Source organism: Eptesicus fuscus, chromosome 2 (assembly GCF_027574615.1).
Source record: "Eptesicus fuscus isolate TK198812 chromosome 2, DD_ASM_mEF_20220401, whole genome shotgun sequence".
Classification (NCBI taxonomy): domain Eukaryota; kingdom Metazoa; phylum Chordata; class Mammalia; order Chiroptera; family Vespertilionidae; genus Eptesicus; species Eptesicus fuscus.
Window position 1 is genome coordinate 94361482 of NC_072474.1, and position 26724 is coordinate 94388205.

General features: G+C 44.2%; 1 pseudogene; it reads right to left on the reverse strand.

Moving 5' to 3' along the window:
- LOC114231032 (cell cycle checkpoint protein RAD1-like) overlaps window positions 1-23786 on the reverse strand; it is a 123071-nt pseudogene extending 99285 nt beyond the window's left edge.
- Window positions 23787-26724: the final 2938 nt, after the last annotated feature.

Below are 26724 nucleotides of genomic sequence, written 5' to 3' on the forward strand. Positions count from 1 at the left end.
AGCGGCTTTTGCATACGAATGACCTCCCCTATTGCAGCTTAACCTAACTAACTGCAGCTCTGGTCAGACAGATCCAAAACCCCCAAACCCCAAGCAAAGAGGAGAAAACTGTAGTTCTTGCTGTAGCTCCTGCTGGGTGTCCTCAGACAGTAGCTGACCTGCACCCCATTGGAGATACAGAAGCCAGTGTACCTAGTGGTCAGTGTGAGATGACACCAGATTTCAACTTCTCACATCCATAAGTGACACAATCAAGAGGCAGACTCAGTGAGCACCAAAGCCCCACTGAAGCAAGTCCTGCCCCATAAGTGTGTCTTCAGCGCAGCAATTCTTCCATTATAGACACAGCAGGTCCTCACAGCCAATTGGACTGGAGGTCAATTCCTCCCAGTGTACCAACAGCAATCAAGGCTTAATTAGACCAAGACTTTGCACTCAGCCCAGGGGGGTGCACTAGGAGTGTCCACCTTGGGTGATTGGCGAGGCTGAGCCACTGGCCCCTGTGGGTCACCTACCACACAAAGCCACTCCGTCAACACAGGGAAGCAGCCAAAATGCGGAGACACGGAAACATGTCACGAATGAAAGAAATGGAGGAAGGCAGACTGCTGGATGTAGAGTTCAAAACCACATTTATAAGGTTACTCAAGAATCTTCTAAAAACCACCGAGAAACTTGATGAGACCTATGAGGAGCTTAGTGAGACCTTCAAGGACCTTAATGAGAATGACAAAAAAATGGAAAAGGACCAGTCAGAAATTAAGCATACACTGCCTGAAACAAAGAATATACAGAAATTCAACTGTAGATCAAAGGACCCCAAGAATCAATGATCTGAAATATGAGGAAACAAAAAACACCCAACCAGAAAAACAAAAAGAAAGAAGAATCCAAAAATATGAAGATAGTGTAAGGAGCCTCTGGGACAACTTTAAGCGTACCAACATCCGAATTATTGGGGTGCCAGAAGAAGAGAGAGAGAAAAATATTGAAAACCTATTAGAAGAAATAATGACAGAAAACTTTCCCTACCTGGTGAAAGAAATAGACTTACAAGTCCAGGAAGCGCACAGAACCCCAAACAAAAGGAATCCAAAGAGGACCACACCAAGACACACCATAATTAAAATGCCAAGGGCAAAAGACAAAGAGAGAATCTTACAAGCAACAAGAGAAAAACAGTTAGTTACCTACAAAGGAGTACCCTTTCGACTCTCAACAGAAACTATGCAGGCCAGAAGGGAATGGGAAGAAATATTCAAAGTGATGAACAGCAAGAACCTACAACCAAGATTATTCTACCCAGCAAAGCTATCATTCAGAATTTAAGGTCAAATAAAGAGCTTCACAGACAAGAAAAAGCTAAAGGAGTTCATCACCACCAAACCAGGATTATATGAAATGCTGAAGGGTATTCTTTAAGAAGAGGAAGAAGAAGAAAAGGTAAAGATAAAAATTATGAACAACAAAACGATAACAAATACATACCTACCAATAAGTGAATCTAAAAATCAAGTGAATAAAAAATCTGATGAACAGAATGGACTGATGAATATAATAGAATCAGGGACATAGAAAGGAAGTGGACTGACAATTCTCAGGGGGAAGGGTGTGTGAGGGGTGCGGGAAGAGACTGGATAAAAATCTTATACCTATGGATGAAGACAGTGGCAGGGGGTAAGGGCATGGGGTGGGGTGGGGAATCAGGTGGAGGGGAGCTATGGGGGGGGGAGAGGAACACCTGTAATAATCTGAACAATAAATATTTATTTAATAAAAAAGATTAATATAAAAGGCTAAATTACCAATTGTATCAATACAACCATCAATAATAAAGAATAAAATGTATAATTAAAAAAAAAGAAAGAAAGGGAGAGGGAGAGAGAGATAGAAACATCAACGATGAGAGAGAATCATTGATCAGCTGCCACCTGCACGCCCCCTACTGGGGATCGAGCCTGCAACCCAGGTATGTGCCCTTGACCAGAATTAAACTCAAGACCCTTCAGTTTGCAGGCAGACGCTCTATCCACTGGGCCAAACCAGCTAGAGATAGAGGATTTCTTTCTCTCTCTCTCTCTTTTTTCTTTCTTCTTTCCTTCCTCCCTTCTTCCCTCCCTCCCTCCCTGTTTCATTGTTAAATTGAATTTGTTGCAATAATGGAGGCATTTAGTTATCACACATAGCGAGATGCCGAAGTGCAGCTGGTTCCAGATCTGGTTCCAGATCTGGTTCATCTAGGGAATTGGCCAACACCTCTGTGCTGTTCTCTTTATGCTACAAGGTGGCTGCCACAGCGCAGACATCACCCCCACAGCACAGCCTCAGAGGAAGGACGCAGCAGTGACCAGGCGGACGAGAGGCCTCTCTCCGGCTGGGCTCCTGTTTTCTCACGTAGGCAGAACGTGAACATCTGCACGGAGGTTGGGAAAGCCAGTGCCCTCTTTTATAGAATTTGGGCTCCCAAGTTTGTTGGCACAGATTCTGGCTGCTGAAGATTTGTTTCCCCATTTCTCACTGTCCCGTCAGGTAATTCTGGAGGTCAGAAGTCTGAAATGGGCCTCACTGAGTTAAAATGTAGGTGTCTGCAGAGCTGCGCTCCCTCTGGACCAGTGCTCTTTCTCAGATTCAGATCGGACTGTGGTTCCCCCAGCTCCCCTAACTGCAATCAGAACAGCTCCTTGATGTCCACAGGAGAAAAACCAAACGGGGCAGGATAACAGACAGCAGAGTGAACAGCGCTGAGAGGCTGGTCAGAGAGGGCCTCTCTGAGGACCTCGAGCAGTCCTTGGAATCAGGATGAGGCCTCTTCAAGGGGTTTTCGGTGCACAACATGTTTATTAGAATTCACACATTAGTGTAAGTTTGTATGATAAATGCAAGGTGGATTTTTCCCCCCATTGAACTTTAGTCCCTTAGCTTGGTAACTAAAATTATCTGTGAGAAAAATAAATTGTTAACAAATAAATGGATTTTATTTGCTGGGAAAAAATAAGCTCCAACACCTGGGAAGTGAGGAGGGCAGGGGAGAGGAGGGCAGGGGCTGGGAACCCTATGACCACTCTGCTGTATGACCTCCTCTACACGCAGCCCTTCTTAAAGTCTTCTTATGCTTCCTTTCTTGGCTCAAATTTTTCTCCTAAGAGGGGGTAAGATGAGTTTAGAAGAAAAGTTGTGAAAGGGGATAAAATAAAGATAAGAGAGCTTAAATATAAATTGCTTCAAACTCTCAGCAGGGCAATTTAACGGCACCTATAGCAATATCCCTATTGCCTTTCCTTTAAACCAGCAATATCATTCCTGGGAGTTTATCTGACAGAAATAAATCATGCTTACCCACAAATATGCATATAAGAATGCTTATTGAAGCATTATTTATCAAAGGGACATATTAAAAATAACCTAAATGCCCAATCATAGAGAATTTGTTAAGTACTCTGCAGTACATTAATGCAGTGGAATAGCGTGTGGCCACATGGGAAATGATGGTATAGGAGAAAATGGTAAGTGTGAGCTACAAAGCTTTATTGTGCTAAGTGAAATAAGCCAATCAGAGAAAAATAAGTATCACATGATCCCACTTATATGTGAAATCTAATGAACAAAACAAACTGACAAACAAAATAGATCCAGAGACGTGGAAGCATGTAACAGACTGACCAATCTCAGAGGGGAGGGAGAGGTGGGAAGAGATTAACCAAAGAACTTGTGTGCATATATGCATAACCTATGGACACAGACAATAGTGCCATGAAGGCCTGGGGAGGGGATGGAGGGAGTCAATGGGGGAAAAGGGGACATTTGTAATACTTTCAACAATAAAGATCAATTTAAAAATAAATAAATACATGAATAAATAAAAACATACATACAGGATGTTCTTAGCACTATCTATGGGTGATGTAATTATAGGTGATTTTTTTTTTCTGGCTTATGATGTAGCTTCCAAACATTCTATACTGAATTTGATTTGGTTGTTATTTTGCAAAATTCAACTTTAACATTTTTCAAATGTTATAGTAAAGCTGGATAATTATTTTTAATCAGGTTTGAGGTGTATTCTATATATACAAGGGGAAAAATTACCCTTTAGTATACAGTCCTGCAAGTTTTGAAACTATATATGACACAATTGAGAGAGAGATTTTCTGTCACCCTAAGAAAGTTCCCTTGAGTCTATCTGTAATTACCCTGCTCTGTATTCTTAATTGAACCCCTGGAAATCACTGATCTATTTTCTCTCATCTAACCTAATAATACCCAAACATGCAAATTGACCGCACCTTCGCTACGCCCACAGCCAATCAGAGCGAACAAGATGGCGGTTAATTTGCATATGCGGGTGCTGAGCAGCCTGAGTCCTGTAAACGTCCTCTGGACCCAGGCTGCTCAGAGCCTGTAGGCCTGCGCTTAGGTCCTGAGCGGCCTGGGTCCCATAAACATCCTCCGGACCCAGGCGGGATCGCTTAGGTCCTGAGCCGCGGGGACCCCAGAACGCCCCCTGGCCACTGGGAGCCTTGGTGGGCGGGAACATTCCCGCGTCGCCATAGCGACGCAGGAATGTTCCCACCCCCAAACACTTGCAGCAGTCTGGGGTCTGGGACCTGTCACTCAGAGCCTGTAGGCCCGCGCTTAGGTCCTGAGTGGCAGGGGCCCCAGAAGCCCCCTGGCCACTGGGAGCCTTGGCGGGGCGGGAACATTCCCGTGTCGCCATAGCGACACGGGAATGTTCCCGCCCCCAAACACGTGCAGCAGTCTGGGGTCTGGGAAACATCCTTCAGACCCAAGCCTCTCAGATCGTGTAGGCCTGCACTTAGGTCCTGAGCAGCCTGGGTCCCATAAACATCCTCCGGACTCAGGCGGATCGCTTAGGTCCTGAGCGGCAGGGGCCCCAGAACGCCTCCTGGCCACTGGGAGCCTTGGTGGGCGGGAACATTCCCGCCCCCAAACACTTGCAGCAGTCTGGGGTCTGGGACCTAAAGCTGCTCAGAGCCTGTAGGCTGGCGCTTAGGTCCTGAGTGGCAGGGGCCCCAGAACAGCCCCCTGGCCACTGGGAGCCTTGGCGGGGCGGGAACATTCCCGTGTCGCTATGTTCCCGCCCCCAAACACTTGCAGCAGTCTGGGGTCTGGGAAACATCCTTCAGACCCAAGCCTCTCAGATCCCGTAGGCCTGCGCTTAGGTCCTGAGCAGCCTGGGTCCCATAAACATCCTCGGGACCCAGGCCGATCAGAGCCTGTAGGCCTGCACTTAGGTCCTGAGGGGCAGGGTCCCAGAATGCCCCCTGGCCACTTGGAGCCTAAGGGTGCAGGCGCCAAGGGGCTGGGTCCCGCAAACATCCTCAGGACCCAGGCCAGTCCGAGCCTGTAGGCCCCTTGCTTAGGTCCTGAGTGGCAGGGTTCCCAGAACGCCCCCTGGCCACTTTGAGCCTATAGGTGCAGGAGCCAAGGGGCTGGGGGCGGGGCGGGGTGGAAACATCCCCTGTCACCATAGTGCCCCCAGCCGCTTGGGAATGCTCCAGCACCAAGAGGCAGTTTGGTTCCACGCCCCCAGCCTGGCGCACATGATGGGGGGCTGGCTGCTGGCCTCTGGGGTGTGTGGAGACCCTTGGGGGCCACCACTGCGTGCGGCCCAGGGGTCCCTGCATGCCCCCCAGCCTGGCGCCCATGGTCAGGGCTCATACAGGAGGCAACCAATCAAAGTGTCCCTCTCACATTGATGTTTCTCTCTGTCTCTCCCTCCCTAAAGAAAGTTGTCATTGTTTCTTGGTGAAGGGACTGGAGTCCGTGTTGATGAAAACACCTTCGTGGCTGTGGTGACTGGTAGTGGCTGCAGCAGTGGGGTGATGGGGCTGGTGCCTTCCCCTGATCAGCCCGGTTGCCTCCCACAAAGGAGAGTGGGGAGCGGGTCTAAGCCATCAGTAGGACATCCCCTGAGGGCACCCAGTATGTGAGAGGGGGCAGGTTGGGCTGAGGGACCCCCCAACCCCAGTGCACGAATATCGTGCACCGGGCCCCTAGTATATATATGGAATCTTACAGTAGTAGCCTTTTGAGTCTGGCTTCTTTAACTTGGCATCAAACTTTTAAAATTCATTTATTACACTCTTCCACGAATCAGTAGCTCATGGTATACATATACCACATTTTGTACATCCATTCATGAATTGGTGGACATTTGGGTTGTTTTTAGTTTGTGCCATTATGAATAAAGCTGCTTGTTATAGATATTTTCCTGTAGGACTTGGTGTGGACTGTTTTCATTTCAATTATATTTCATAAATACTTAGAAGTGGGATTGCTGGGTCATATGAAATGTGTATGTTTATAAGAAATAGCCAAGGTGTTTTTTAAAGTTGCTGCACCATTCCAAGCCTCGCCAGCTCTTAGAATGGCCAGGGTTTTTTGTGTTTTTTTTGTTTTTTATTTTAAAAGAGCTGTTTTTATAGGCATATAGTAATATCTTGTGGTTTTAATTTACTTTTTTTTTTTAAATGACTAATGATCCTGAACATCTTTTCCTATGCTTATTTGCATCTGTATCTCTTCCTTGGTGAAAAGCCTATTCAAACCTTTCACCCATTTTTAGAGGGATTATTTGTTTTCTGATTACTGAGTTACAGAGTTTTTTTACTTGTTCTAGATACAAATCACTTATAAATATGTGATTAGTAAATATTTTCTCCCAGGCTGTGGCTCATTTCTTAACAGTATTTCTCAAAGAACAGACATTCTTAATGTTAATGAAGTGCAATTTACTAATTTTTTATGAATTGTGCTTTTGTGTCATATTTAAGAAATCTTTGCCCAACCTAAGATCACAATGTTCTCCTGTTTTCTTCTAGAGTTTTATACCTGTAGGTTTTACATTTAAGTCTTTAATCAAGTGTGTGCTTATAAATATTTCCTCCCAATCTGTTTTCCATGATCATCATATCTTCTGAAGAGGTTTTCAATACTGAGGAAGTAAAATGAACCAATTTTTATGGTTTGTGTAAATGTCCTTATTTTTATATTTATTTAGAAAAACAAAGCATTTATTTTTCTCCCTCCCTCCCTCCCTGCCTCCTTTCTTCCCTTCCCTAGCAAAGAAAGGCCTAAGAGGTGTGTACAGGGCAGTGTAAGGCAAAAGGTCTGTGAAAGCCCAGCTCCTCATGACAGTATCTGCCCAGTGTGGTTTTCAGGATGTAAGGGAGGTCGATGAGATAATTTTATGGTGGATAAAACTCACAGAAAGATGCAAATGGCAGCCTATGGTTAAGAGGATTATTAAACCCATACACTTCACAGACACCCTTCGAAAGTGAGATGAGCACACACTTTTCCTCTTGTGTCCCAGGATTTAAGTAAAATGGGAATTTCTCTGTGAAAGTGAGTGAATACAAAGGGCATATTTCATCACTTTCAATCCACAAATTTGACTATGGAGTTCGTAGAAACATTGGTTGGCAATTCCAGGGTAAGGGAGTATTTGGACAGGTCTCTTATTTCATGGATCAAATAAGGCCAGAACCGCTTCACACGTGTTTTATGAAACTTGCAAGAACTCAAGGTCTTACACTGACCTCCGTTTTACATAGTGTTTCATATGAGTTAAGAGCCAATAAAAAAACATGAAAAGTATTACGTGTCTGAACAAAAAATACTTGAAATTAATAATGAACTGACAGTGAAATTCAAAATGAAAAACAAAATCCTTATCCCTACGATACCATTCAAAGGCAAAACTCGAGGTCAAACATAAATTTTCACAGCACTCACGTTTCAGAAATCACAGTATCTCTCTCTTCCCACCTTTGTCTCAGACTCGGGGTTGGCCCAAACGTAGAGCTTTGAAAGGAAATCAACTTCCAAAGTCTCTTTCCCTTCCCCATGGGTGAACACAAACTATCACAGGGCCCTTGACAAACAAGGGAATCAAGACGCTGCAGTAAAACGCAGCACATGAGCATTGGTGGTGAGGCTTCGAACGAACATCTATAATCAGGCTGCACTCTCTTTTTGGTGCCTAGAAATACAGAGTGGAGAATAGAGGAAGGGAAGGATCAGTGACACAAAATATGTTCGCCAAGTCAATAAAGTGTAATACAACATGCCCTCTGTTTTTCTAGGAGATGTTGGGAGTCATAGGAAGTGATGCAATGTATGACAATTCACATTTCTTCTGAAGGCCCAAAACAGAGAAACCTTTAGCTACACAGGACAGGAGCCCAAGAAATAGGTGTGGGAGGGACCCAGGACGTTATTATGACTCCTCCTTATGGTCTTTCTTCTCAAGTTTAGGCATTTATTCATCGAATAAGTTCTTTGTGAGCCTTTATTATGTTCCAGACATGGTAAGGGAGATTTAAAATTAAAAATATTAAAAGGAAAGGAGCCCCAATGGGCACAGAAGATTGTTTTAGCTTGTTCTTCTTCCACTAGGGCCTGGGTGTCCAAATCCTTCTCCCCCAGATCACTCTCCAAACACCCTATCCACCACACACAGGGCCTTCCCAAATCTCCAAGGGCTGCCTAACGTGCCCTAGGCCGGGAGATTTCCAGCTGAAGGTGGAAACTCTGGTCTCCTGTATCTTCCTGAGTGCCTGCAGTTGGCTGTGCTATAAGCCTAGTTTGGGGAACTGCAGGACACTTGGGTGCTGCTTGCCTAAGTACTGCTTACTGTCCTGCCTGCCTGGCAGGGCTCAGCACCCGTCTGTCACACCAGGTATGGCAGGGCTGTGGCCCCACCAGTACAGAAATACCTCACCAGGTTAGCTCTTACTAGTAAGAGCCAAAGGATCTCCAGCATTCAGCCCGCTTTTTTCCTCAGCTTATCTCCCTCGGAGGGTTTTGGGTGCCCAGATAATGCTTGAGAAGGCTACATCATGGAAACAGAAAGAGAGGGAAAGAGTTACAGGCGTCCTCAAACTACGGCCCGCGGGCCACATGCGGGTGTTTTTGCCGTTTTGGTTTTTTACTTCAAAATAAGATATGTGCAGTGTACATAGGAATTTGTTCATAGTTTTTTTTTAAACTATAGTCCGGCCCTCCAACGGTCTGAGGGACAGTGAACTGGACCCCTGTTTAAAAAGTTTGAGGACCCCTGAAGGGTGGCTGTTGGTTCCTGTTATGCCTGGGTTTCAATGCCTTCTTGCTGCCAAAACTGCAAAGCACCGAGTTCAGAGCAAAGAATGCCAGCAGGGATAGAGAGGGGCATTACAGAATCACAAAGGGGACCAATTTACCAGGGAGACATAACCATCCTAAACATCTACGCATCTAACAAGAGGGATTCAAAATATATGGAGCAAATATTAATAGAACAGAAAGAAGAAGAAATAAGCACATCTTCCATTAGTTGGAGATTTTAATACTCCTCTGCTAGTAATCAACAGAATAGGAAGACAGAACATCAGTAAGGTTAGAGAAGACCTCAATAATACTATCAACCAACTTGGCCTATTCAACATTTATAGAAGACTCCAAAATATCAGGATATACCAAGCACACACAGGACATTCACCAACGTAAACAATGTACTGGGCCATAAAACACATTTCAACAAATTTTTAAAAACTGAAATTATGCAAAGGATTTCTAAGACCACAATAGAATAAAATTAGAAATCAACATCAGAAATATATCAGGAAAATCTCCAAATATTTGGAAATTAAACAACATACTTCTAAATAACGCACAGATCAGAGAGGTTTCACAAGAGGCACTAGAAAATATTTTGAGTTAAATAAAAGAAAAATAAAGCTTATAAAAATTTGTAAGATGTGACTGAAACCAAGAATAAAGGGAAATTATAAGATTAAAAGCTTATATTAGAAATAAAAAAGATAAAAATCAATTATCTTAAGTTTTTACCTTATGAAGTATTAAAGCAGAGCAAATTTAAACTGAAAGCAAGCAAGAGGAAGGGAAGGACAAAGATAACATCAGAAATCAATGAAATTGAAAACAGAAAAACCAGAGAAACATCAATGAAACAAAAACCCGGTTTGAAATTACCAATATCAAGAATATGAGAGGTGATGTTTCTACAGATCCTGCAAACATTGAAAGGAAAGTAAGAGAATAGTATGAAAAACTCGATGCCAATAAATTTGATAGCTTAGATAAAATGTAGCCTAAATTTCCTAAAAAACACAAACTACCCAAACTTACCCAATATAACCTTGATATTAACAAAACTGAACTTTTAGTTTAAAAAAACCTTCTCAGAAAGAAAACCCCAAGTCCATATGGCTCACTGGAGTTCTACCAACTATTTGAGAAAGAAAAACGCAGGGCTACACAGACTCCTGGAGAAAACTGAAGAAGAGGAAATATTTCCACATTTGCTCTATAAGGCCAGCATTATTCTGATACCAAAACCAGACAAATATAGTTTGAAGAACAAGAAAAACTACAGATCATTGTGCATAATGAAGATAGATATAAAAATGCTAAAAAACTCTTAGTAAATAAAATTAAACAATATAAAGACATCATAACTTAGTGGAGTTTAGCCCAGGAAGGCAAGGTTGGTTAAGCATTTGAAATTCACCACATTAACAAAAGAAGAACCACATCTTACTAGACTCGGGAAAAGAAGTTTATTAACTCCAATGTCCATTCCTGATAAAACCCTCAGAAACCAGAAATCTCCTCTTGATAAACAGCACTATGAAAAGCCTACACTAACATCATATGTAATGATGAAATATCAAATGTTTTCTGTTTTCTCCCTAGGTTAGGAGCAAGATAAGAATGTCCACTCTCATTTTTGTCCAACATTCTACTGAAGGTTCTAGCCCCTGAAATTAAGCAAGCAAAAGAAATAAAGGCACCTAGTTAGGAAAGAAAAATGTGAAACTGTCTTTATTCATAAATGACATGATCATCTATGTAGAAAATCTGAGGGAATCTATTAAAAACTATTAGAACTAATACATGAGTTTAGCAAGGTTGCAGGATATAAGATCAATATACAGAAATCAACTGTATTTCTATATACTAGCAATGAACAATGCCAAGTTGAAATTTTAAAAAATTTACAAAAGCAGTAAACATGAAATACTTGACCTATACACTAAAAATTACAAATATTGCTGGGGGAAAAATAAAGGGCATATCTGAATAATTAGAGCATGATACTGTGTTCATGGGCCAAAAGACTCAATTTTGTTAAGATGTCAATTCTGTACAAATTGATCCATTTTTTTCAATGTAATACCTATCAAAATGCTGGTGGGCCTTTTTGTAGCAATTCTAAAATTTACAATGAAGTGCAAAGAACATGGAATGGTGAAAACAACTTTTAAAAAGAAGAGCAAAGATGGAGGGCTAACATTACCTGATTTCATGAGTTATTAAAAAGCTACAGTAATTGAGACAGTGTGGTATTGGCATCAAGGTAGAGAAATAGATCAGTAACAGACACATTTACCTAATGTCCAGAAATGGACACACACATGTATAGGGATAACTGACTTTGACAAATGTACAAAAGTAATTCAGCTGAGAAAGAATAGTGTTTTTAACAAATGAAAATTTTCTTTATTAAAAGAACTTCAACCTATACTTCTCGTAATATACAACAATTAACTCAAAATTACTCAAAGACTTAAATATAAAATCTAAAGCCATGAAAATCGTTGTGACCTTAGAAATGTTAGGCAAAGATTTTTTAGCTACAAAACCAATATCCATAAAAGAAAAATACAACTGATAAAATGGACTTCATCAAAATTTTAAATTTTTGCTCTTCAAAAGATATTACTAAAAGAATGAAAAGACAAATCACAGAGTAGAACAAAATATTTGCCAAGTGTATATCTGAAAAAGATTTATATCCAAAATAGATAAATAATTCTCAAAACTCAATAATAAGAAAACAAAAGCCCAATTTTAATAAGCAGATAAGTGATTTGAACTGAAACTTTACCAAAAGGACATACAAATGGCAACGAAGCACATAAAATGATGCTCAACATCATCCTATCTAATAATAAAGTAGTATGCAAATTAACCGTACCTCCGCGACAAAAATGGCGGCCCCCATAGCCACAAGATGGCGGCGACCAGTACGCTCAGCCCCGCCGGAGTTCCCCAGTCCCAGGGAGGGCTGCCGCTGAGAGCCGGGCAGGCCGGGTGTCCGGCTGGGAGGTGCCGGGGACCCCATGCTACCATCCCCTCCCAGAAGCAGCCCCCGGTGTCAGGCTGGGAGGTGTGTATACCCCACGCCGCCAACCCCTCCCGGAGGCCACCCGGGTTGTCCGAATGGGAGGCATCCACGCCCCCACGCCGACAACCCCTCCGGGAGGCCGCCCGGGGTGTCCGGCTGGGAGGCGTCTGTGCCCCCACGCCGCCATCGCCTCCCGGAGGCAGCACGGGGTGTCTGGATAGGAGGCGCCCAAGACCCCACGCTGCCATCGCCTCCCAGAGGCAGCACGGGGTGTCTGGCTGGGAGGCGCCCTCAACCCCACGCTGCCATCCCCTCCCGGAGGCAGCCCAGGGTGTCTGGATAGGAGGCACCCAGGACCCCACACTGCCATCCCCTCCTGGAGGCAGCCCGGGGTGTCTGGATGGGAGGCGCCCTCAACCCCATGCCGCCAACCCCTCCCAGAGGCAGCCCTAGGTGTCTGGCTGGGAGGCACCCGTGCCCCCCAGGGAGCGAGTCAAGTACTGATGATTCTACCAAAGGAAAAGTTTAGAGAAAGAGAGGATAGAAAAGGAATAGAAGGAGAAAAGTAAGAAAGGACAAAAGATGAAACATCAAGAAAAAGAAAGAGAAGAAAAAAAGGAAGAAACAACCACAGGATATCACCTTTCCAAGTCTCATGAAATTCCTGTTTAAGGAGTTTATTTTATGACTCTTTTAGTTTGGGTTTATATTTTTACTGTTTTGTCAAGACCACAGCAGGTACACTGTCCAATATGTTTTTTTTAAATAAATTTTATTGATTTTTTACAGAGAGGAAGGGAAAAGGATAGATGCTAGAAACATCTATGAGAGAGAAACATCAATCAGCTGCCTCCTGCAGTATGTGCCCCCAACCAAGGTACATGCCCTTGACCAGAATTGAACCCGGGACCCTGAGTCTGCAGGCTGACACTCCATCCACTGAGCCAAACCCATTAGAGCTGTCCAATATGTTAAAGAAAAAACCCTATCTAATAAAGAGAGAATATGCAGGGGAGGGCATTTGGGGGTGACCGGGCTGTCAGGGGAGAACAGTTGGAGATGATCTGGCTGGCAGGGGAGCAGTTAGGCGTCGATCAGGCTGGCAGGGGAGTGGTTACGGCAGTGATGGCGAACCTATGAAACGCGTGTCAGCACTGACACACGTAGCCATTTCTGATGACACGCGGCAGCATGCCAAGGATGAAACATTTGCTGCTCCTGAGGATGAAACATTTGCGACTAGAGTCTTGGAGTTAGTTTTTTCCTCAAAGTGACACACTACCCGAGTTATGCTCAGTTTTTTGGCGAAGTTTGACACACTAAGCTCTAAAGGTTGTCCATCACTGGGTTAGGGGGGTGATCAGGCTGGCAGGCAGAAGTGGTTAGGGGCAATCAGGCAGGCAGGCGAGCAGTTGGGAGCCAGCAGTCCCGGATTGTGAAAGGGATGTCTGACTGCCTCTTTAGGCCCGATCCTTGTCGGGCCTAAAGAGGCAGTCAGACATCCCCCAAGGGGTCCCAAACTGTGCAGGTTGGGCTGAGGGACACCCTCCCCCAGTGCACGAATTTCGTGCACCGGGCCTCTAGTTAGTAATAAGGGAAATGAAAATTAAGACCATAAAGAGCCTTAGCTGGTTTGGCTCAGTGGATAGAGCATTGGCCTTCAGACTGAAGGATCCCAGGTTCAATTCCGGTCAAAGGCACATGCCCAGATTTTGGGCTTCATCCCCAGTAGGGGACATGCAGGAGGAAGCCAATCAATGATTCTCATTATTGATGTTTCTATCTCTCTCTCCCTCTCCCTTCCTCTCTGAAATAAATAAAAATATATTTTGAAAAAAAACCATAAAGAGATACCACTTCACACTTCTTAGAATGGAAACAATAAAATAACTGTCAATATCAAGTGCTGGTGAGGATGGGGAACAAGTAAAACTCTCTTTGCTTACTTGCAGGAATGCAAAAAGGTACAAAGGTTTGGAACACAGTTGGGCAGGTCCTCATAAAGTTGCTTCCATACACTTGCCATATGACCCAGGAAATTCACTCTTAGGTTTGTATCCCTGAGAAGAAGGCATATATGTGTGAGTACTCATGGCAACTTTATTTTTAATAGTCGAAAACTTGAAACAGCCCAAATGTCCATTACCTGGTGTGTGGTTAAATGAATTGCAATACATCCATACGATGGAAAAATTTTCACCAGTAAAAAGAGACCAACTGATACAGGCAACAACATGGATACATCTCAAATGCATTGTGCTAAGCGACTAAAGCCACATTCAAAGGCTACACACTGTATTCTCCATTTATATGATGCTGTAAACTGAATGTTTGTGTTCCTCAAGTTTACATGCTAAATCCAAACCCACAATGTGATAGTATTTGGAGGTGGGCCTTTGGGAGGTACTTCATTCATGAGGGTAGAGGCCTCATGAATGGGATTAGTGTTCTCTCTCTCTCTCTCTCTCTCTCTCTCTCTCTCTCTCTCTTCCTCCCTCTCTCTCTCTCTCAGTAACAGAGATCCCAGAGACCCCCTCCCCACCCTTGCCAGGTGGGGACACAGCAAGCCAACAGCCATGTGTGAACCAGGAAGAGCACTCTCACCAGACACTGGATCTGACAGCTCCTCAGTCTCAGAATTCCCAGTCCCTTGAACTGTGAGAAGAGGTTTCTGTTCTTTTTAAGCAACCCAGTTTATGGTACATATGCCATATGCAATACACAGCCCTGAATGGATGAAGACAAACGATGCTCTGAAAAAGGCAAAACAATATAGGGATCAAAACCAGACCAGTGGTCACTGGTGGGGGGTGGGGTAGGGTGAGGAGAAAGAATGACTGCACAGAGGCAAGAAGGAATTTTTGTAGAGTTGAGACAGGCCAGTAAAGCCAGGACAAGTAGCATGGGGAAACTGAGACAGATAGCTGAGCAAACTGGCAGAGCAATTTACAGCAGATACAGAAGTTCGCCTCCCTAGAGATAACATCTAGGCCTCAGTTGTATTTCAGCTCCAGGCCCAGAAAAGCAGCAAAACCAGGTGGGCAACACCAGGACTGGCCACAATGACTAATGACACCCTTCCCTGACTCTGACCAATCAGTGGAGACCAGGACCCTGAGACAGCACACCTGGAAAACTAATGAATATTCTGCTAAAGCCCTTCCCTAAGATTCCTGTCTGTAAGGGAGACACAGAAGCCTCAAGACAAAGGACCCAGCACACATTCTCCCTCTGGGGAGCAGCCCAAGTCATTCCCTTCCCCCTCTTCTTTCCTCTCTTCTTCCCCCACAGGCCTGCTCTACTAAACTCTAAAGGATCCCACGAGGCTTGCAACCAGGAGAGCAACGGGCAGCAGCAGCTCATCCCAGGCTAATCCTCTGAACCTTCCCCCAACGCCCCTTTTTCTCTGAGAGCTAAGGCAGCCCAGCCTGGGATCTCCTGTTGCTTCTTCTATGCTAAGCCCTTCCTTGTTTTACTGTCCCCCAAATTAATAAATATTCCCTCATAGTCATCTGGACTTGTGTTTGAAATCTTTCCTGCATGAAGTCAAGAACCCACACACTACCAGCTGGCCCTAGGCAGACCCCTCAGGGCCAGGTCCCCTATCCGGAAACAGAGTGATGAAATGTTCTATATTTCAACTGTGGTGGTTACCTGATTGTATACTATTGTTAATACTGACAGAACCATAAACAACAACAACAAAAAGGCTGGGCTAGACATGGAAACCTGCTTCTTGAAGAGCTGCCGCGGGAAGTCTATCAGTGGGACCACACTCCCTTTGTGCTCCCACTGTGGTCTAGTGACAGGAGCACGCACTGCCACCCCTGTCAGCTTTGTCATTAAGCAGCTGTGTGACCACAGGCAAGTCACCTCTTCTTTCAGTGGTTTTCTCATCTGTAAAATGCCTCACTTAGACTGTAAACATCAAGCTTAGTCCAGCTCTATGTTTCTATGATGTTCCCCAACGCTCTTTGCTTGGGTTAGAGAGAGTAGCAGTTCAGCTCCAGTCTGTCTAGCTTTAGAGCTTTAAGTGCTTTTGGCCCCTAACAGATCCTGTGATATAGCATCTTACCCCTATTTTATTGTTTAAGAAACTGAAACCAAGCACGAAGTTTTCGAAAAAGCCAGAACTAGTTCCCTCACCTCTTTTTGAGTTGCCTTGTCCTAAGTTGGGGCAACTGCTAGGCTCCAAATATTCTAGGTATCTTTTTTGTCCTCCATTAGCTTAGGGATCTGGTGAAAATCATTCATGTAGTCCAGCAGTTTTTGAGTCAGATAAGCAAAAAATGGGCCAAACAGAAAATGGTATATATATTAAAGTCCAGGGCTTCAAAGCAAGGCCCACTTCTGCTGTCCCAGTGCCCTTGTTGAAGGGAAATCCTGCAGGGATGCCAATGTTCAATAATGCTGAGCCCTTACTGTGTGCCAGGCACTGTTGTAAGGATTCTCCTGTGTTATCCCATTTAATCTTCTCCACAACCAGTGGTGGTACCATAGTTAACCCCAATTTATACACAGGGGCCTTTGAGAACCCAACCAGTTCTCACTTCTTCATTGCTGACTGTGAATGTGAATGACCCCACGCCATCATCATTTCTCCACCAAAGCCTCCCAACAGCTTCCTGACTGTCTCCCTACCCCACTCCACTGCCCAGCCCCAGCCCCAACCACAGCCCCACTCCCAATTCTACTCTCCACACAGCAGCCACGTTATCCTTTAAGACACACGTCAAACATAGCCCCAGGAGGCTCCTCCTCTTTCTCCCCTTCACCTCTGCTTTTCCCATACCCCTATTTTAGCAACCCTTGGCCTTAACCACTCAACCACTTTGTCCCATACTCCACACCCCTATTTTAATACAACGTCTTGATTCACTTTCACCAGGAGTGCTATGCCTGCTCCTTCTGCAAGGACTAGAAGATTGGTGGGTCTTGATTCTCCTCTCCTCGCCTCTTCTGAAGCCTGGGACTTAGGGCCCGACAGGGTGGTTGAAGGGGCCTCAGAATGTCTGCATCTTGGTGATCAAGTGCAGAAAGTCCAGGAAGGCTGGGGTGTTTCTCAGTCTCAGAAGACAGACATTTCCTGGGGCCTCTACGGAAAACCTTAAGTAATGTGAATGCTTCTTGAGGTGAAACATAATGACTTTTTATCTCTCCTGCAAGTCTTTAATTAGAGACTCCAACACAGACACACTCCCTTAGAGAGGGGATTGAGTGGGAAATTCCTTGGCCAGAACACAATGTTCCACCAGTTAGATGTTTGTAATAATGTCTTTGCCCCTAAGGACTGTATCCATCATCCTTTAGCTTCTGGTAACAAGAGTTTTTAAACTCTTTTCAAACTCAAAGATTCAATAGTATTGTCATTTCCCTCCCGATTGATCTGTGGATTTAACAATATGCCACTCAGTAATCTAGCAGCCATTTTTGGTAGGAATTAACAAGCTAATTCTAAAATTTGCATGGAAATACAAATGATCTAGGATAGCTAACATACCTTTTTAATATATATGTGTGTGTGTGTGTGTGTGTGTGTGTGTGTGTGTGTGTCTATTGACTTCAAAGAAGAAGGGAGATGGAGAGAGAGCTTGAAACATCAATGATGAGATATCTCTCATCATTGATCGTCTGCCTCCTGCACTCCCTCTACTGGGAATCAAACCTGCAACCTGGGCATGTACCTTGACTGAGAATTGAACTGTCACCTCCTGGTTCATAGGTCAACACTCAACTTCTGAGCCACACTGGCAGGGCAAGATATCTTTTTAAAATAAGAACAGAGTTGGAGACTGACATTGCAAGATTTTAAGACTTACTATAAAGCCACTGCAACCAAGAGAGCCTGGTATTGGCATAAGATATGGCCAGATTTTTAATAATCAATTTCCTATGGTGGAAAGAATAGTGTTTTAGACACCTAATTCTGAAACAGCTGAGTAGTCATATGGGAAAAAATAAAATGAACCTTGACCTGTAATTACACCATGTCCCCAATACTAGAAATGCTAGTAGATGCTAAAAGTATAAAACTTCTAGGAGAAAACATAGAAGAAAAATCTTTGCAATCCTAGTGTAGGTAAAGATTTCTTAGATAGGACACAAAAGCATGACTCCTAGAAGAAAAACTGATAAATTGTACTTCATCAAAATTCAAGATTTATTTTTTCCCCTGATCTTTGTCCGAATAAAAATGAGACTTGAGAAGCTCCTGTGTCCATGGATGGACTGTGGGAGGCATTCTGAAACTACCGGGGTCTGGGGAGGGGCCCCCTTCACCCCCATGCTTGGCACTGAGGGCAAAACTCTTGCTCTTGAAATATACCATTAATGAAAAAGTAAGCTAGAAATAGAAGGAAAATATTTGCAATACAAAGAACTTGACTCAGGAATATATAAAGAACTCTAAAACTACATAATAATAAGATAAAACAAGCCAATTAAAAAATGGGCACAAGATTTGTCACCCTACCAAAGAAGATGTAAACAAAAAATGACATGGCTTTTCAATCTTTTCGATCCTGCCAATGAGTGCATTTTCCTCCCGGAACTCTCCCCTACTCCCAGGACCCCTCTCCCTTGGCCTCCCCTCTAAGATACACGCAGTCACTTCCTTGACTGCTAAAAGTTCACTTGTCTTTCAAGGTCCAGTTTAAATGTCCCTCATGTCCCTCTCCTTAAGTCACATTTTTTTTCTGTTTTTTAATTAATTTATTTTTCAATTAGAGTTGTTAAGTCTGACTTTGGGTGTGTGTGTTGCACATTACCTTCTATGAACACTTACCATAGAACTGGCCTCAATTTGTTATGATTGCCTGTTATTGGGTCTGTTTCCTTCATTTGAATGTGAATTCCTTAGAAAAGACTGTATCTTCATCTTATCTACCTGAGTGCAAGGGTTGGCATAGGGTAGACGCCCAATAAATGCTTACTAATGGAGGAGGAAACATTTCTTCTTTATTTCCTGGAATGCAAATGACACCTGGCTCTTATCATTTCTCTTAAATTGGGCTCTCTGGGGGTATAGGAATCCTAAATATATAAAATCAGAGCATTTTAGAGCTCAAAGGATCACAGGTATTTACAAGTCGTATCCTGCAAACCTGAGGGGGATCCTCAAAAGCCACATGCAAAGGCTGTGGGACATTCTTCTGTAACCTCATTTTAAGGGAAGCAAAGTAGCATTCCATTGTTGGGGATTTTTAAAAATTACTTTTAGGCCTGGCCGGGTAGCTCAATTGGTTGAGATGAATTATCAAATGGACTTCATCACTCACTGCTAATGAACTACAGAATGGGCAGGAGGTGGTGAAATTTTTTAAATTATAGATATTTTAACGAGTTCTTAGGAGGAAAAAGCACATTTCACCAGATTTAAAAAATGCTTTCATATCATAAAGTAATGCATGTCTATTGTAGAAATTGAGGTAATTTGGATAAGAAAAAAATTATTCTTAATACCATCTTTAAAAGAGTTCATCACTTGTAATCATTTCACAGAGATCTTTCCAGCCTTATTTCTGTGTGTTATATGTGTGTAACCACAATGAGATCAAAGTGTTGTAGAGTCTGTTCTTTCCTCTCTAAACTACATATTAAACAAATCCCAATTTCATTAAAAGTATTCTATCACATCCATCCATTTTTAGCAAAATTTCTTTCAACAACCCCCTACCATTGAACATATAGGTTATTTCTAATTTGGAGCTATTGTAACAAATTCTACAGTGAGCATCCTTGTACCTGTAGCTCTAAGAATCACTTTATTGATTATTTCTCTAGGATAAATTTCTTGAAGTAGAATTCTGGGTCAAAGGGTATACAAAAAATGTGAAACAACTCTTTTTTCTTATTATTCCACCAGAGCCAATATTTTAATTTAGTTTTGTGAGAGGCCTCCATTAGCACATACAACTCTTCTTGGATTTAGCTCTGTTCGAGTTCCTGGTTAATTAAATGATTTTGGTTATTGAATCACGGTTGCCAAATATACATATATATATGTATGAATTCATATATATATATGAATCACCCAACACAGACTTTTCCTTCTACCAAAAGTCCCCACAAGGTTGGCATTTCCTGCAGCGTGTTTCACTCTAACTTAGTCTTGGTTGCTCACGTCTTGCCCTTCCAGTTTTCTGCCTCCTAGTGGATGTGCGTGCTTTGAATCACACTGCCCCTAGATCCCTAAATCTCATTTGGCAAAATCCTGTCGTCTAAGTCATTGGCATATTCCACTGGTAAGCCATTAGTTCCTCTCTGCCAGAGTTCACAACACCTTGTAATTTGGTCAGCTTGGCCAATTTCATCCAGGTGTTTATATCTTATAGATCATTAATAAAGATTAAATGGGCAACGCCTAAACTGACCTCCCTGGCCCCACCCAGTCTCCACCCTGTGTCAGTTTCATCCCTGTATTATATCACACTTCTGTGCTTTCTAGTTTTCACCCCACATGACCACATGTTGACTGGAGAAGCTGGACTCCATGGTCAGATCACACACTGTCTTAAGCAGGGACCACATCTAGGAACTTGAAGGCTCTGCCTCACATTTTATTTTCCCAAGCTCTTAAATGACCCACCCCTTGCACTGGAAATCTTCCTCGTACCTTTCCATCTCCATGCTCCAACCTTCTCCAGCTTGGGCTGGACCCTGTGGGGTGGCCTCAACAGATTCCACAGCCCTCTGGTATCCAGTCAGTTCAGCCAATAGGGAGCACCGCAGGAGTCCCAGCTCTTTTGAAGGGAGGAAGCAGCATGAGATGGGGTATCTCTTCATTCAGCTTCCTCTCTGAGTGCTGTGGCCAAGTCCGTCCACTGAAGGCTGTTGCCTTGTCAGGGAGCCCTCTTCACACAGCTCTCTCTACAGGGTTCCCCAGCTACACCTTCTCCTTGCCCTTTCAGTCCCAGGGGTGGTAACAGACCTATTGTACCATTCTCAGGCTTCCAAGCCCTCCCTATGATTTCCCTACACCTTGTCCATCCCTTATAAATAGTCTCTTTATTAAACTCCCCTCAGTTACCCCATATGAGAGTGCCATTTGTTCTTTACTGGGGCCCTGCCCGACTGATGCACCAAATAATATGGCCAACCCTAGGACAATGCTACTATGGGCCTGGGCTGGACATGGCCTAGGTCGGTCCCCTCTGCTTTCAGACAGACTGCAGTGACACCAATCCTGTCCAGAGTTGAGCCTCTCACCCTCCTCTCCGATCCACAAATGTTTAGCTCTTTTGAAGTGCTCACATTTTTCAACACACAAGAACTTTGAAATTCTCTTAACAAGAGCTATTCTGAATGTTCCAGCATTTTCCACTTATTTCATTTGGCAGATATTTATTGAACACTTCCCATGCGCCAGACACTGAGCTAGACATCAACCAAGCGCACACTGCAAACAAAGCAGACCCGCTCAGGTCTGAGGTGCTTCAGCAGAAAGAGGTGACTTTCATTAGATGTTTTCCAGCCACTTGAAGGACCATGCCTCTTCCTTCTCAGGGTTTCTGTTCAACGTTTCATGACACCCTAAAAGAACGTCAGTCCTGGAAGTACAAGCAGCTAGGAGGGTAACACGGCCGAACAAAAGGACATTTGGGAAGGGAGGAGAGCCTCGGTTCCCCTGTATTCAAAGATTCAGCTTGAGCCCCCATGAGGCTGATCGCTCTTAGCCTCATCAGTGTTGTGTCACCTCCATGCCCTGGGCCCTGCCTCTGCTCTTTCTTCCGTACCTGTCACGCTCTCACACCTGCCCCGCCCCAGCCTGTTAGGCAAGGTGTGCATATCCCAAGATGCTCACAGCAATCACCCCAGACCCCCTTCTTTCTTCCTGACATGGTCTCACTCCCAGCCCATCACTTCTACATCTCATCTGTCCTCTGTGGTGGGGTTGTCAGGAGGGCCTACCTGCCTTTACCACCACCACCACCCATGCGCCTGTGAAACGGGTGCTTCCCCTCCACGACTTGGACTCTTGTTTACTTCTGGTGAGTCTGATTTAGCTCTTGCTTTCCATATCTCGTGTTGCTTTAAGGAGAAACCCTTTCTCAATTCTAGCCCCTTGAAGCTTAACTCCCAACATGAGCTATGGGCCCCTCTCACTCCCCATGGACTACCAAACCCAAGAGTTCTTTTTCCAGTCAACCTTGTATCCATTTCTCTTCTTCAGATGCCTCAACAAACCCAGGCCTCCTTCTTTTCTTTCTTCTCTCCTCTCCCGTCTTCCTTTGTGCCTTCTCTCCTTCCCCTTCTCTCCATTTTTGCCTCTCACCCTTCCTAAGAGCTACAGGAGTTCCTTGCTTTGAAAAATAGATATTTTTCTGAGGATTTGAATGTAATTAAAGTCTATAACATTTGAAATTCACTCGTGTTAAAATAAGGGTGGTGATGATAATAATAGTAATAATAATAATAGCTGCCAATTACTATGTTTTCTACTTACTAGGCACTGTAATGAGAACTGAGAACTTCAGACGCATCAGCAAATTTAATCCTTACAGGAGCCCTTGAAGTAAGTACTGTCATTCTGCCCCATTTACAGTTGAGGAAACTGAGGCTGAGAGAGGTACAGTGACTTGTTCAAGGTCATACAGCAAGTGGTAGAACTGGGACTCCAGCACAGTCCTGCTCGACACCAAATTCCCAATTCCAACTGTCTTGCTGTCACCACAGCACTAGTTAAAGGAATCCTTTTCTCATTTCTCTTACAAGGAGCAAGTTCCTGCAACAGAAATAGCCCCTCCCCTGCTACCCACTTTGTGAAGTTAAACTTTATATAATGAGCTTCCCTCAGCAAGGCACACCCATCCTCCTCCTCGGGTGGGGAAAGGCTCGCCAGGTGAAACCTGCTATTTACTCTCCATCCACTGCTGGTCCCTCCATGGGTGTGGCTGTGGGTGGGGAGCCGCCCAAACCACCTTTGTACATCTGCTCACCCACAAGTCCTCCCAAGGATGAGTCTGGCGACAGGTTCTGCCCTCCTGACGGCCCTACCACAGAGGCCAGCAGCAAACACTCGACTCGGACTAGGATGAGAACATCCAACGACGTGGAACCTCTATATGTGTTTCTAAAAGGAACGACTTACTACATTAAAAACAGATGTAACTAGAGAAAAGGCCATGCACCTGTTAAATTGAGCTATGACAGTTCAGTCGTTTAGTCAACAAACATGTACTGAGGGTCAATAATGTGCCAGGCACATTACTGGGCTCTCTCTTCCAGAAGTTCAGAATTCCATCAGTACAAGGGATAAAATATTCTAAGTGTTCCTGTGGTAGATTGGATTATAATTTAGCAATTTTCACTCTATCCTCTCTCTCCCCTGTTCTCTGCCCCATTAATTTGCAACTCAGTTAAGTCAAATACTTTGGCCAATAGAATTCGGGCAGAAGTGATAACATGCCATTTCTTTATAAAGATTTTTAGAGAGAGCGGAATGGTGAAGGAGAGAGAGAAACATAGATGTAGGAGTGAAACATTGATCCTGCATGCTCTCTACTGGGGATTGAGCCTGAAATCCAGGCATCAAACCAGCAACCTTTCAGTGTACGGGATGAAACCCAACCAACTGAGCCACACTGGCCAGGGAGATGATGTGCCATTTTCGAATGAAGCCATTAAGAGCCATTGCGAATATCTTGAACTTTTGCCCTCCAACATGGGAACATTGCTGGCCAGTGAGGGGGTGTTCCTTCAATCTGGGTTCCAGAGTAGTAAGATATGTGGGGGTGGCCCTAAACCACAGCACCAAGTCATGGCCACTCAAGAACTACAAGAACAAACAATATTTTTTTTATTTTATTGAAGGCCATTAAGACTCTGAAGTTGTTTGTTACACAGCATTATCACAATAAGATGGACTAATCCAGCCAGTCCCATACTTCTGAGCTATATTCCAAACCTACCCTCTGCTGTTTTTCTTGCTCTTGAATTGAAATCTGCATTATCCTATAGGTGATGAGTTTCACTGACCCATCCAAAGTATTTTCACAGCTACTAGTTGGGGTGGAGAGCGGGGGGGGGGGAGGGGGGGGGGGGGGGAAGGGGGTGTGGAGGACGCTCTCTGAACAAAAGTTACTGATCTACATGTCATATAAGTACCTACAGAAACCCCAGATACCCAACACCAGCCCTTCTACAGAAAATATTATTAATCACTGCTACACACAGACACTTTATTTTCTATAGTTCATTATCAGGTTCTAGAGTTAACATTAGCCACATCAGTGTTATATAAACAATAGCACTTGTTTAAATACTCTGAAGGCTCTAATGAGTTTAATGTTTATAACCCAAGACCACAGCAATTCAGGAAGACATGAGACCTGGGACTGTGGCTTTCGAGGCCTCTCCCGTCACCATCTGGTGCACTGTAGGTGTTTAATCATGTTCTTTTCTTTTTCCTTAGTTCAACAAATATGTACCACGCACATCCTATATATAAGGCCCTGGGATACAAAAGGGAGAAGGCATGGCTCCTACTGTCGACTCACTGGCGTGCCATCTTATGGAAAGGATAACATGAGTACTCACATAACTATAATTAAAGGCAACACGGGAAATCGTTTAAGGAAAGTGCCAAAAATTTGCTAGGGGTGGGTTCAAAAAAGAGGATTGTATGCAATCAGAGGGGGTCGAGAATAGAGAGCACTTCAAACGGAATGGAATGGGATAGAAAATGTGGAAAGATAAAATAAAAGATTAGTAGAGGCCACACTGTAAACACCTTCCAAGGCCAGGCTGGTGAGTTTATTGTCAAACCCAAGAATGACCCAACACCTAATTAAATCCATCACATCCATTTTGACCACACCTTTCACTGGGCCCAGAGTCTGAATTGTTCTTAGAACTTTAAGTCACTTTCCGTGACTCCAGCCAAGAAGGGGCACTACCAGCAGGCTTCGTCCTAGGGAAAGAGGCTAGAGGTTGTCTCAGCAACACGTGCCATTGGAGGTCTTTTCACATTCTAGCCTGTCCCCAGTGCTGGCAGGGATAAGGGTTGTAAGTAGTGCAATGGACTGTTTGAATGTCCCTGCTGACATTGACAATGGTGGTAATAATGGCAATGATGACTGGGACTTGCCTCTCTCAGGAGGTAGCACCTCTGAAGGCTTATGGAAGGCAGGGCCCTGCACACCACGCCCTCTCCCGCCCTCCCCCATCCCTCTTCCCCAGGCTGCACCTGGCTTCTGGCCTCACCTGCCCCGCCTAGTTACACCCAGGACTCCACCTGGCCAGCAAAAGACTCACTATCAGGCAATTACACAACACAACGAAGTTTAAGGAGTGCCAGGTTCCAGGTGGACTCAGCGGAGCTCCTCCAGCGCCATCTGCATGCCTGTAGCTTTCTGCTCCCACTCCCGATTGAAATGGTCTGTGCAGGAGCCCAGCTTCCCCGTGGGTCACAAACTGCATGGATGGGGCCATGTCTTTTCATCTCTGTGTCCACTGTCTGATCCATAGATGGCCCACATTACATTACTGCAACAGGATCTCCAGATATTAAATGCTTTCTCTTCACCTGCACCTGGCATATTATCTTATCGAATGCTTGCAACAGCCCAACCCTACAGGGTAGCTATTGCTATCCCCCTTTTACTAATAAGGAACTCGAAAATCAGAAAGGTTAAGTAATTCCCCCAAGATTATGCAGCCAGGAAGTGAAGGAGCTAAGATCTACCTGTGCGTAAGCCCCTCCTTATCGAAGCAGGTGTGTATGCAGTGAATGGAACTGACAACCAGGTTTTCAGACTCATCAGACTTCGAATGTCCTCACTACATCCACCTTTTGGGAGAAGGTTCCTTCGAGGCTTGAAACCTGGGAAATTCACCCCAGGCTGGTGTTTAGCAGAGACACACAGGGCCTTTGTTTACTGTCTGATAACTGTTTGAAACTGACTTTGACTCTCTAGGTCTGGGCTGTAGGAATTTACAGGAGTTACTACGTACTTTCTCCACCAGGGTTATACCTGCCAGGCCAGGAAAGGGCTTCCCCAGAAAGCCAAGAGCGGGGGACAGGGACCTGCAGGCCAGCAGGCAGGCCTGGAACGCCTGCTGGACACCCAGCAGCGGCCTCTGCCACGTACCCGGATTCGGAGAAAAGCAGTTGGGAGAAGGGCAGAAGCTGGGTCTGAATGGAAACAGAATGCCGGCTGGGGGCAATGGGAATTCACATTGAGAATATTGGCCTTCTAAAGCTCACACTAGTATTCAACAGGTCTTTTGTCTTGTGGTTTTGTTTGTTTGTTAGTTAAATGTTTTTATTGATTTTAGAGAGAGAAGAAGGGAGAGGGAGAAGGGAGAGATAGAAACACCCATCAGCTGCCTCCTGCATGCCCCCTACTGGGGATCAAGCCCAGAACCTGAGCATGTGCCCTGACAGGAAATCGAACTAGTAACCTCTTGATGCATGGGTCAACGCTCAACCACTGAGCCACACTGGCCTGCCAGGGAAGTCTTGTTTTTAATTTACTAGAGAATGAATCCACAACCCTTCCAGATTTTTCCAAGAAAGAAAATTGGGCCTCTGTCATTACCGAATAATGACCAGCATCTGTTTTATTATT